General features: G+C 45.2%; 1 long non-coding RNA gene across 1 annotated transcript; it reads left to right on the top strand.

The window, feature by feature from the left end:
* The first annotated feature begins 5925 nt into the window (after window positions 1–5925).
* LOC142463070 (uncharacterized) lies at window positions 5926–11871 on the top strand. Its single transcript, XR_012787360.1, has 2 exons — window positions 5926–11474; window positions 11546–11871. It is a non-coding gene; the product is annotated as an uncharacterized LOC142463070 (long non-coding RNA).
* Window positions 11872–12965: the final 1094 nt, after the last annotated feature.

Genomic DNA, 12965 nt, shown 5'->3' with positions numbered 1-12965 from the left:
CGTTTCGTCCCTGCCTGGGACTTTGTCAAAGAGTATCTGGCACAGCCCATGATGATGCATATATAGTGAGCCCAAAAATACTATTGGTTGAACTAAATTAGTGAGCAGAAAACACACCAGGTGATTGCATAACCAATTAATGACAAGAGAACCTATGCCCCTGAATGGTTAATAGAGTTCACTCACAAGGCATCATCATGGACATGAAGATGTATTTAACAAGACACTAAGAGACACAAAATTCAGTTAAAAACAATACTTGTCTAATAAAACAAATATGTAATATAAACAACAAGTACCAGTAACTAAATAGCAAAAACCAAGCAACATATATATGTAACCATGCTGTAAAATGGTTGCAGTCATCTCTCCTGCTGAAAGTTAGTTCTGTTCTGTCTAGTCTAGAAGTTATCAGAGGAAGATCAACGTTAGGGTATTAAAAGGACTAATGAGACTGTGACCAGGGACCTGGCACAGGTGCAGTATCCCTGCGGGGATAGGGAATCCCTTCATAAGGACACACCTTTCAAAGGGAAGTACGGTGATCAATGGAGGGCTGATTACACCCCATTGTGGAGGGCAGCTGGCCCACCGTACAAATAAAGATGTTCCTGATTAACAACACTCTCGTGTGCAAGTGTGGAGTTATTGCACAGAGAGGGGCACCACAGAGGAGTTCCTCGCCAGGACCATCCCCGAGTGACCGAAGGGACCCTGATGAGGTGGAGGCGCTGCACTGGATCTAGGTAGGACTCAAGCACACTACCTCAGCTGCCTGTCTGGGTTGGCAAATCCCCACACACCATCATGCGGGAGACTCAGGAGTCCTGTTGCCAACAGGTGCACCACCAGACACTACATCGTAATGGGGACTGGTTAGACCACAGGGGCCAATATGAGATTGGGGAGGGTCAGGCCAGTCCAGAAAACCCGTTACAATTGGAGGCGCTGCTGAGATACCTGTCAACAGGACAGGCTTTTGCTAGGTCACTTGGAAACAGGGAAAAGTGTCTGCTGCCACTTTGTGCTGCGTTGGGACGGACCTAGGAGCGGTCAAGGGGGCTGATGGCGTGTGTCAGTTCGCAGGGATGACCTAGGGGCCTGAAAGGAGTTGGGGGTTTGGAGCCGGGCTATAGCTGTCCTAGTCACCTTGGGGTAGTGCTAGTTGGTAGGATGCCAGAAGGGATAGCCTGTTAACGTGATCAGGAATCCTGGAGAGGGTCTGCGCTAGGCTAACCAAGACAGGTAGACGCCCCAAGTACTGCATGGAAGCCCCAGAGTACTCTAGCCCATTCCAGACCTCTTACCGTAGGGAGTACAGACTGTGAGGAAGGAGATACAGCAGACACTGCGAGAGTGAGCCTAGCCTGAGGTAGTGCATACATGAGTCCAGCCTACATTAGGTACACATGTGGTGGTGCATCAGAGACATCTTTATTGTACGGGTGTGGTGGCTGCCCCGCAGAGAGGAGCCCCCATGTACGATAACTGTTACGAGAAAATGGCGACCGCAAGAATGGAGGATCCGCGCGGTGCGGATAGTCCAAAATGGCGACCGGAGGTTAATGGGGAAAGCACACGAGGCGTGCGCCCCACTGAAGAGCAAGCTGTTGCTGAACTGTCTTTTTCAAGCCTGCTCTGGAGTGGAGCGAAAGCTGTGGCCGCACCGTTCTGGTCCTGCCTAGGACAACGGGGCGCCGCCCTGGAGGACTGTGTAGAGGACATTGAAATTGTGGCTGATGGAAAAGACTTGAGAGACAAAATGGCGGCTCCCGCTTCTCTGGGAGACCGCGTGGGCCGTTGGCAGACTATTCTGCAACTACAGAGAATTGGCCAGAAGTGGCGCCAACAGGAGAGCCCCGCCCGCTTGGAGGGTATGGCGCGAAAGCTGCGGCCGCGCCTTCATGGACAGAGACTCACTCAGCCCCAGTGCTGAGTCAACCACTTAGTCTGTGGGACCCTCCCCTAATATCTACCAGGGGGAGTGGCTTCCAGCTATGCCCCGTGGGCCCAGGAGCTGGTGCGCTGACGGCACCACTACCAAAAGAAGTTCCGGCAGCTGAAATTGGGTGCAAGAAAGAAGGATACTTTGCACGCAAGGCTGCTGCAAGGAAGCGGCTGGAGTCGGCGGCAAAAACAGAGCCCCACCCTGTTGGGGAAAAACGCGCGAAAGCTGTGGTCGCACCCTCTAGGACTGAGAGAGGCGCGGCCTTAATTAAAGGACATCCTATTCCCTTGTGGGACCCGCCCATAATTGCTACCACTGGGGGCGGATTCCAACTGTGTCAGAGGAGGGCGGAGCTAATCCAAGGAGTGGCTGACCATTCAACCCCTGTTGGTCACTCGTGCGGAATCAGCGCTCAGGACAGACCAGTATTACGGGTAGCTCCTACCAAGAATATGGCCTGCTCCCCAGATGCGAACCGGATGGTTTCGACCCAACCCTACGCGATACCTGGCGGGGTACTAGTGATCCGTGTGGGGGGCGCGGAGACAGTAGTAGGTCTCTGCCTACAATGCCGGCTGCCCGGCGGCGCCATGGGCACGGCCGCGCGCTGTCCCCAGTGTGGCACACAATATCTGTGGCCAATGCCCACCTTCGTGCCCATACAGAACAATGATCCTGGGGGGAATACTGCTATGCTGTCCGGCGAGTTTCCCGGTGCGCTATGGACTAAAAGTACAGACCCTGAGGAGTGTGATGTGGTCGGTTTGGCAACCGACCGTGAGAAGAGAAGGCGGTCGCCGCGCTCGGTGACCCCAAGTACCTTAAGTGCGGATCCCTCGGACGAGGGACCCAAAGAGCCAATAAGTACCCTGGTCTGGCCGGTGGCAGTGCCCGGTGGGGGAAACGGGACTAAACGGCCACTTACCGGCAGCGACAGTGGGCGGAGTCGGGTGTCCCCGGTGGAGCAGAGACCGGAAAGGCGGAGCCCAGCTGTTCTCGGGACCGGCGGGTCCAGTGGCAACGGGCGATCAATGCCCAATCTGCGGACTGGTAAGGATAGCCCTTGTCCTTGCCAGGCTCCGATACCACCGTTAGAGGAGAGGCCGTGCCAGGCCCGGACGGCGCACGTGGACGCGGAGGGACTTCCGGACCTGATTGTGGAGGAAGAGATCCCGCATGGGGGTCCATCCCAAGATGGCGACGCTTCCGCTTCCAGTGACGACAGCTTTTCCGGCAGAGGCGGCGGAACCAGTGGGAGCAGAGAACACGCAGCTCAGCGATCGGGTGGTGGTTCCCGATCGAATAAGAAAAACCGGAGTACGCTGAGGCCGGAGAAGGGTGAGACGCCACCGGCGATACCACTGTCCAGTGGTACGGGACAATCTCAGGAAGGCGAGCGGGTCGGAACCCCGCGGCTTCCGACTGCCTACCCCTATGCCCGACCCCATGCCCTAGCTAAGGCCCCTGTCCCAGTCACCTGTTCCCGGGGATCATCCTCTAGCTTGGGGGTGTCGGACGGGTCTTTGGGGGTTGGAGAAAACCGGACTGGGGATAGAACGAGTAGTTTTGATTCCGGGGAGGGATCCCGGGGAGGAGGACAATTGGGACGGGTATCTAAGTCCCGGTGGGTGCCGGAAGAGGAGGATATACCATCTGGTGAGGCCCCGAAACACAAGAGGTGGTCCAGGCCCCGGTCTGCAGGGACTTCTGGGGTGTGCTCCTGGGGAGGTACTGAAGAGGGAGACTCTCAGGAGTGGAATGAGAAACCCAAAGAGACCTGGTGGTGGGCACCCTTATTTGAGGGGTACGTGGGTTGGATGGACCGTACGCGGTTTTTGCTCCAAACAGATGACATTGTAGATTACTGGTGGGCTAGAGGGGAGTTCACGCCCGCAGAGAAGAAAAAGGAAATGCAATATCGGTGGCTCATGATAGACCGAAATGAAATAGAGCCCATGGGCCCTGGTATATTATCTGACCCCGTAGATCCGGATGAGCCCCTATCATGGGTGTTACCAGGGAGAGCAGGGAACGCCAACCTAACTAGGAGTAGTAGGGCGGAAAGGGCGATCATTGCGAAGTACAAGTACTCTCATGGGTTGGAGTACCCGTATGTTCCTGAACCCCTCATGGAGGAGATAGAGGAGAAACGGGACAAGTGGTTAAGGGAGACCATTGAGGAGTACATGGTCAACAAAGGGGGTGCCATTACTGGTAGCAAGGCAGAAGAGAGGATAGAGCACCTTATAAGGGTTTGGAGCATTGGGAGGAGCGTATACAAGCATAGGGTAGTATACAGGCCTGAGAGGGGGTCGCAGCGTAGCTACCATGTGACTGTCCTAGACATGGGGGATCGAAAGGTAAAGAAAACGGACCCAAGACACTATTATTAGGAGGTACTAGTGGCATTACGCGGGCTCGTGGCTGCTGGTCGGGGTGTGCTTGGCGTGATGTGTACTGTTTCCTTGTGTTATTATGAACCTGTGTGATGTTCTAATAATGATGTTCCATTTTACAGTGCTTCCTGACGAAAGGTGTTCAAATTTAGGTCCCAGCCGGGGTCGGTGGGATTCACCAGGGGGAGAATGTAACCTTGCTGTAAAATGGTTGCAGTCATCTCTCCTGCTGACAGTAAGGCCTGGTAAGTTATGGGCATGCCAGCAGTAATTATGGAGGTTTGCCCTCACACCCTGGTGAGGTGCCCTATGTATGGATGGGAGTGGTCACAGGCTCTGACTCCCTGGTTGGTGATGTCAGAGTTGTGTCAGCCCCCCAGAGGATACATAAGGCACAGCACTGAGCAAAAGTTAGTTCTGTTCTGTCTAGTCTAGAAGTTATCAGAGGAAGATCAACGTTAGGGTATTAAAAGGACTAATGAGATTGTGACCAGGGACCTGGCACAGGTGCAGTATCCCTGCGGGGATAGGGAATCCCTACATTAGGAGGACACACCTTTCAAAGGGAAGTACGGTGATCAATGGAGGGCTGAATACACCCCATTGTGGAGGGCAGCTGGCCCACCGTACAAATAAAGATGTCCTTGATTAACAACACTCTCGTGTGCATGTGTGGAATTATTGCACAGAGAGGAGCACCACAGAGGAGTTCCTCGCCAGGACCATCCCCGAGTGACCGAAGGGACCCTGATGAGGTGGAGGCGCTGCACTGGATCTAGGTAGGACTCAAGCACACTACCTCAGCTGCCTGTCTGGGTTGGCAAATCCCCACACACCATCATGCGGGAGACTCAGGAGTCCTGTTGCCAACAGGTGCACCACCAGACACTACACCGTAATGGGGACTGGTTAGACCACAGGGGCCAATATGAGATTGGGGGGGGTCAGGCCAGTCCAGAAAACCCGTTACATATATATATATATACAAAGAGCAATAAAACTCACTAAAAATTACATTAATATGTTAATAACATACATGGTATACAATATCATATCTAAATCATATAGAAAACGATGTGAAGTGATGGGAAGACCTACTATTAAAATGTAAATGGATTCATGTATAAATTGTGATCTCCAAAACATATATGTAAATGAATATTCTTAAGTGGCAATTGTAAAAGAATATATATAAATATATGATGATTATAAATATAACCATCCTAAACTCTAATAATTATTAATAAATTTATCGTAATCAAACTAAAAAGTGCTTAAGATCCCACTCTATATTTATCCCGGTGGGATGTAACGTGTTCATAACATGAATCCAATACATTTCTCTTGTATTAAGCTTATTCAATCTGTCTCCACCTCTAGGGTGGATTTTAACATGTTCCAAGGCGGAAAAAGAAAAATTAGAGATATCCCCAAGACTGCACATTGAAAAATGCCTTGACACGGGGTGTAACATATCTTTTTTCAGAATATGTCTGATATGTTCCTGTATCCTTACTCTCACAAGTCTAATTGTTCGTCCAATGTAAGACATCTTGCATCCACATTGTAAGTGATAAATAACATTGTGAAGGTAATAAAGTATTATAAGAAACTATTCGTCCATTTTGTATGCATTCCGCCATATTGAATCTGCTTTAACTGCAAGGCTTGGAAATAACGCAGTATGTTTTTATATAAGCTAATAAGTCTCTCTCTCTCTCTCTGAGGTGAATCGAAACTCAACCAGGAGCCTTTTTCTACTGACTCTCGGTTTCCTGTGAATTCAGCTGGTGCAGAGAAACGAAACTCAAGTCTATGATTTACAGAGAAACGAAACTGAAACGTATTGTCTGCCTATATATTCTGTAATACACATACTCGGCACGTCAGTCTGACTACGGAGCCTGAGGGAGCTGATACATGACTCTGTGTGTCATTTATTGGGATCCGGGGTGCGCACCCAGGCCTGTGTTATACTAATTTGGAGCCCACATCTGAGCAGTAGAGACCCTGACTTGAGAAGGGAACCTCAACAGTTGGCGTAGTCGGCAGGATCCTTGTGAAGGGACACCGGAGCAATCCTGGACCCGTCTCTATCCACGGACGACCGTCCCCTGACCGGACTGATTGAGGCCTGATCAACCTCTAAGGACAAGGTAAGATATATTCAGAATATATTTTTACCGAACTCCTGTCAGTCTGTTCAGGTTGGCGATCCCTTGGTTGACAGTAACAGTATTGTTAATCTATACAAGACCATAGAGTCCGGTGGTTCCCGCCAAGGATTTATATAGTTTGTAAGGTCTTGAGACTGCCAGATGTGTGGTTTATGTTCATATGTCATAAGGGTTACGGAATAACTATAAAATAAGGGGAAGAGTCTAGGACATAAATTGATAGATAATAGGAGGATCGTCCATACAGGTGACGGTCCGGGGACTGCCTGCGAGCCTCCCCGTCTAGGTCGATTTGTCAATAAGACTCAAGAATCCCGAGTGTGTAAGGATATAAATTGATAGATAATAGGAGGATTGTCCATACAGGTGACGGTCCGGGGACTGCCTGCGAGCCTCCCCGTCTAGGTCGATTTATCGCTGAAGCTCAATAGTCCAGGTACCGCCGGTAATTGGCGCACGTGTCCGAGGTTGTTTTTAAAATAGACAATGTTCTCGCAGTTTTTAAAGAAGGGTTTGCCTTCTGGTGCCCGGGATTCCGTAACTCTTGTGACAGAACGGGAGGGAAAGAAGTATACCAAGAAATGTAAATTGTTGTTCAAACTGCTAGATTTACCCCCTACGGGAAGATTGCAACCGAAGTTGTTAAGAACGAATATGCAAATGTGTAAGGGGAAACTGAAAGATGAAGGCATGTGGGAAAATGCAGAGAAATTTCTGAGTGTTGCTATAGATCTTCAGAAAGAAGGTTATGATGAAGTAGAGTATGGAGAGAGAAATAAGAAATGTTATTGTTATGTGTAAAGGGAAATATGCAGAAATTGGGATACAATTAGAGACTGTGTATATTGTTTGGAACGGACAGAAAGTGTTTGGAACAGAAAGTGTGACAAGTGAAAAAAGGCAGGACATTTTTGCAAGTAATTGCAGTGTAACTTAGAAAAAAAAAAAAAAAAAAAAAAAAAAAAAAAAAAGGTGCAGTTTTAACATTTGAGCACAGGCAAGTAAGACAGGGAAAGGAGTCTTAGCCTGCCACCTAGTGGCCGAGAGAGAGAACAGAACGGAAAGGAATGCCAGCCCTGGTGATGAAAACTTTGTTCGTGCTGGCCACACGAATGGGTCTTTTAAAACCAGAGAATATTCTTTTTCCTTCTGTTCTAATAGCAACTAGAAAGAGGAGTCTTTTTCTATGGGAGGGAGAAGCTCAGTGAGCACCGTCTTGTGTGTTTTTGAATCCCACAGGGAAACATACCTTACGTTAGTATGAGTCAAAATAATTCTGTTAAGGGACAGAAGGGTACCGCTGCATTTATTTTATCATTGCCAGGACAGAAGTTAATATAAGAACAAGTGGAAAATAAAGCAAGTACGCTGTTTAAAGTATGTAGTATTACTGCAGCAGAAGGCAGGTTACAACCAGAAATGTGTCGAAAAATATTGAAAGAAAAGAGAGGAATTTTGAATGATAACAACCTGCTGAAGATAGCAGAAGCCTGGTTTAATGTTACCAAGGCTGTCCAGAGAAAAATAGACCGAGCAGGAGATAGAAAAGGGAGGCTAAGATTGTTTTAATTGTGGTGTGACTGATTTATCTATGTGTGGCTATTGAGCTTCAAAAGGAAGGTTTCACTGAAATAGAATGTGGAGGGAAAGATAAGAAAAGTTACTGTTATATGAAAGTACCCGAAAGTGACAAAACTACACCTTCTACCCCTAAAGTTGACTCTCCCCCTCCATATCCTCAAAATAGTCCATGTCCCGTGTAATCACCATATTGGGTATGTCCCATATGCAAATCACAGAACCCAGTATGCAGGGATAATTGTTACTCCTGTGGAGCTCACCGCCCCCGTGAGCCTGCTAGTCAGGAGAAAGACGAGAAAATAAAATTATGCCCCCTTGTCACAAGATAGCATAAATTTGTAGTGAATGAAGTCAGTGAAACTATGAAAGTTAAAACAGAAAGCATTAAAAAGAACTGAGTGTAGGGAAATAGCATGAGCGTGTGGCGTTATTTGTGTGTTAAGATGTTATATGAACCTCAGCTATATAAAAGCCTGTTGGTTAATTTTTTAAAAGGTCATAAAAAATGTAGTTCTAAGGGCTCTGGATAAAGCTCCATGTATTTAAACTTTAAGCAAAAGTTCCAAGCTAATAATTATTATTTTTCAGGAAGAAGCTGTGGTGTACCTTTATTTTATCTTTTCAGGGTCAATTGGCGAAATGCCCAGAAACAAGATGGCTCTTTGCCCGGAAACAAGTCTTATAGAATTATTTTTTCTTTAGTCAGATGAATATGCAGTGTCTTTAAAATGATAAAGCTGACCGTGTGCTCAGCACTGTGCAAAGAGATTATATAAAGCAAGACATTAGTGTGAAGTCTTATACAAAATCATTTGTCTATTAACTGAATATGTGATGTATGTTATAACGAATTAACCATCTATTTTTCCCAAAGGTATCCGTAAGCAGTGGTTATTGTAAAAATTGCTGTGTAATCTAGAATGGGTTTGCCAGAAAGGGGTGAATTTGGGAGTCACCTCTCATTTGTGGGTGTGTCTTGTGTATAGGGTTAAATACAGGGGATACATAGTTGCAAAAGCAGTTACATAAGTGAATAAGGTATGCATTATATACAAGGCATTTCAATTTTTTAACAGAATCGTTACAGTGGAGTGTTCGGGGTAAAAGACAAATAGGGATTGGCTAGGGAAATTTGTAGGGGTAAAATAATTGCTTAAATTAGGAGGGAATATTTTTCCATAACAGTAGATAGTATTGGGAAAAGGGATATGGCCTGCAGACAGGATAGAATTAATTATGGAAACAAGTGGTTAGCAAAGGATGAGGCCCTAAAGTTTCAGGAACTTAGATGGTATCAAAGTCAGGTTCACATTGGCTACTTAGTTTTAATTTGAGGAACATTAATAGGGAATACCTCTGTCTATATGCGGATGCTAAGACAGGAGTAAACACATTGATACAAGAATTTAGTCCTAGGTATAAATTATCTCCCTATGAGACACATATGGGATGACTTATGACTATCAGCAGTCCAAAGGAATGAATTAAGGACCATGTTATTGGTAATAAAACAATAAGTTGTATGCAACTAATATATTTTTTGGAGTCTCTCTAGGCATAAGGTATGATAAAAGTGCACCTACACGGGACGGAGTTAAAGGTCAAGTAGTTCCTAAACAAGCATGCTCTTCATCCCAGATGAAAAGGCCTAAAGTAATCACCAATACAGCAATTAAAGCGGCAGAGTCATTTTCCTGGACCCAAAGTACAGTAAAGCTCGTTCCAGCTCCACCAAACGTTCCAGCGCCACCAAAGACCAAAGTCACCTAAAGCACAGCCGCATCAAGTTAACGTCTTGCCGAGTCAAAACTCTAACCGTTAACCAACGAGGAAAATAAGACACCAGGCTAAGGCCAGGTTTTATCAGAACATTTCATTTTTTCAGAGACTCAATATTTTTATTCTTTAGAGTGTGTTAAGTTAGAAATTTAAGGTGTATGTAGAATTGAGTCTTGATGGGAGGATTGGTTTCCTGGAAGCGTGGCTTGTGAAAGCTCTTGTATGTGTTTTGGCAGTACTCATCACTCTCTATGTATGTGTCATGTGCAGCAAAACTTTGATCCAGAAGTGTGTTGCACCTCCACCGAAAGGCGTGTGTCAGCCACAAGGAAAGGATCATAAGTCAGCCATGTTGACCCATCGCAGACATCGTCTGTTCTGATATTCTGAGTGATTGATGTATACAATGCGTGCAGGGTGAGGATCATGCATTAGCTTCCACAGATACCAAACCCCCTCAATTCTCAGTAATAGAATGTTGTGATGATTATGAAAATCCAAGAACAGGTTCAGATTAGGCTTATGGCCTTACAAAACAGAATTGCTTTAGACTATGTTTTAGCTTCAAAAGGAGGGTTATGTGTTTGATTAAAGACAATGTTGTGTTTTTATTTCAGATCAGTGTAGCAATGTGCAGCATGAACTAGATTAAATACAAGAGATTCAAAAGAGGTTTACAAAGGGAAATGACAGATTATCACCCTTGGGGTTAGCTGAATGGCTTAGATCACTTGGAGCATTTTTTTTTGAATGTTTTGATGTGTTTGGGAGTGTTACTTGTTGTCATATATGTGGGTGTCCCGTGTTGCAAAGGTATGATCCACAGGTGTGCGACCCCCTCCCCCAATCGGATGCCACTCTTTACAGATGCCAGAAAACAGCAGTACCATGAAGAAAGAAGATGCCGACCACAGTTATTCAATTCATCAAAAGACATATTGGCCGCAGCGCCTTACGAGACTATGACAGTGAAGGGCACGCACCCTTGTCCTCTGAGTTATCCCTGGACTATCATTATGAACTTTATTCTCAAAAGCTATGTTTTAAGAATAAAAAGGAGGGAGTGACAAAGTGAGAATATGACGTAAAGGAGGGGGGTCTGACATAACAGTACTGGGATCTAAGCAACCATTTTGAGTCAGCATCCATCTTAGGTGCCTGATATTGTCTATTGTCTGTATGAAAGTTGGAATGAATGTTAGTTTAAAATACATTTTTTCTTCTGAAGTTCCAATTGATATTGAGCGGTTCAGCTAAGCCAAAAAACCTTGAGAACAAGAGCAATGTGCCAATGTTTTGAAAATATGCCATTACAAAAACAAGAGAACATAAGAACAGTCCATTATAGTACTCTGGAGTGACGGGTGACCAATCGAGAATCCCAGACCCTAGTGTGTTTGTTTGAGGTCAGGGAACCCTTCTGTGTATACTGTAGGTCTTCGAGTTTAGCGAGCCAGAAGTTGTCGGGGATGGGACAAGCCCATGAACAGCCGACCAACACCCTCAGGTAGGGACTCTAGCACAAGAAATAGAAATTAGGGACAGACCCCTTCCTACAAAATGTCCTTTTAGTGTCTAGGGGGGAATGTGAAGGTAATAAAGTAAATTAGGGACAGACCCCTTCCTACAAAATGTCCTTTTAGTGTCTAGGGGGGAATGTGAAGGTAATAAAGTATTATAAGAAACTATTCGTCCATTTTGTATGCATTCCGCCATATTGAATCTGCTTTAACTGCAAGGCTTGGAAATAACGCAGTATGTTTTTATATAAGCTAATAAGTCTCTCTCTCTCTCTCTGAGGTGAATCGAAACTCAACCAGGAGCCTTTTTCTACTGACTCTCGGTTTCCTGTGAATTCAGCTGGTGCAGAGAAACGAAACTCAAGTCTATGATTTACAGAGAAACGAAACTGAAACGTATTGTCTGCCTATATATTCTGTAATACACATACTCGGCACGTCAGTCTGACTACGGAGCCTGAGGGAGCTGATACATGACTCTGTGTGTCATTTATTGGGATCCGGGGTGCGCACCCAGGCCTGTGTTATACTAATTTGGAGCCCACATCTGAGCAGTAGAGACCCTGACTTGAGAAGGGAACCTCAACAACATGACTTGTGTGGCAATTCAAAAAGCTATTAATACGATGATTACCCTCACATGTAGGAATGTTTTTTATGGATCTGGCAAATTTACAAATTGAACACCGCCCACAGGGGAAAAAACCTTTTGGAATATTGCATAATAGTTGTCTATTTGACTGTGCATTGAATAGACTAGGAGACAAATGACTACCTAAAGTTTTTGTTTTTTTGTAAATGAATCTTGGTCCTCCCTGTACAAGGGAAGCAATGTCATGGTCTAAGGTAAGTACTTTCCAATGTTTTTGAAAGATTTCTTTAATTGCTTTAGATTGTTTATTATATACTGAAATAAAGGATGGGCATAGTGAATTATCCTCATAAACGTGTCGTTTCTTTTTATTACCTCTGTTAGATTTTATAATCTCTTCCCTATCCAGGGAATCTGCATATTCAAATGCTTTAATGATGTCTTCTTCTTTATAGCCTCTTTCTTTAAAGTTATCTGCCATTTCGCGTGAACGGCTCAAAAACATCTCATTCTTTGAACATATCCTCTTTAGCCGAATAAACTGCGACTTGGGTATGCTCTTAATGAGTGCTGGTGGATGACAACTCGTCGCACATAAAAGTGCATTTTTGGAATGGGGTTTACGGAAAATGTCCGTCTGTATTTTTTTATCAATGTCTATTGAAAGTGTCATGTCTAAATAATCTATGTGATGAATATTCTGTGTATATGTAAAATGTAAATTATAATCGTTAGTGTTAAGTGTATTAATAAAAGTGCACAGTGAGTCCAAATCCCCATCCCACACCAAAATAAGATCATCTATAAAGCGCCGATAAAATATAATGTGACTACGAAATAAATTAGAATCGTGATAAATGTGTCGTGCCTCCCAAAAACCCATAAAAAGATTTGCATAAGATGGCGCAAAAGAATAACCCATAGTAGTGCCTAATTTTTGAAGGAAATAATGTGAATCAAACATAAAATAAT

This window comes from Ascaphus truei, chromosome 11 (genome assembly GCF_040206685.1).
Source record: "Ascaphus truei isolate aAscTru1 chromosome 11, aAscTru1.hap1, whole genome shotgun sequence".
Lineage (NCBI taxonomy): Eukaryota > Metazoa > Chordata > Amphibia > Anura > Ascaphidae > Ascaphus > Ascaphus truei.
Note: the sequence above shows the minus strand (reverse complement) of the source record. Positions and strands in the feature narration are given on the sequence as shown.